This window comes from Arachis duranensis, chromosome 3, assembly GCF_000817695.3.
Source record: "Arachis duranensis cultivar V14167 chromosome 3, aradu.V14167.gnm2.J7QH, whole genome shotgun sequence".
NCBI lineage: Eukaryota > Viridiplantae > Streptophyta > Magnoliopsida > Fabales > Fabaceae > Arachis > Arachis duranensis.
In genome coordinates this window covers 66,885,109-66,885,483 of record NC_029774.3, presented here as the reverse complement: position 1 = coordinate 66,885,483, position 375 = coordinate 66,885,109, and positions in this window count along the sequence as shown.

The window sequence follows — 375 nt, the reverse complement described above, 5'->3', positions numbered from 1 at the left end:
TGAAAAAGGCTGACAAAAGGACTGTTGATGCTGTTGGAATCTGACCTCCCTGCACTCGAAATAAATTTTCTGGAGCTACAGAACTCCAAATGGCGCGCTCTCAATGGCGTTAGAAAGTAGACATTTAGAGCTTTCCAGAAATATATAATAGTCTATACTTTATTCGGAAATTGATGACGTAACTTGGCGTTGAACGCCAAGTACATGCTGTTGTCTGGAGTTAAACGCTAGAAAAACGTCATGATCCGGAGTTGAACGCCCAAAACACGTCATAACTTGGAGTTCAACTCCAAGTAAAGCCTCAGCTCGTGGATAGATCAAGCTCAGCCCAAACATACACCAAGTGGGCCCCGGAAGTGAATTTATGCATCAAAT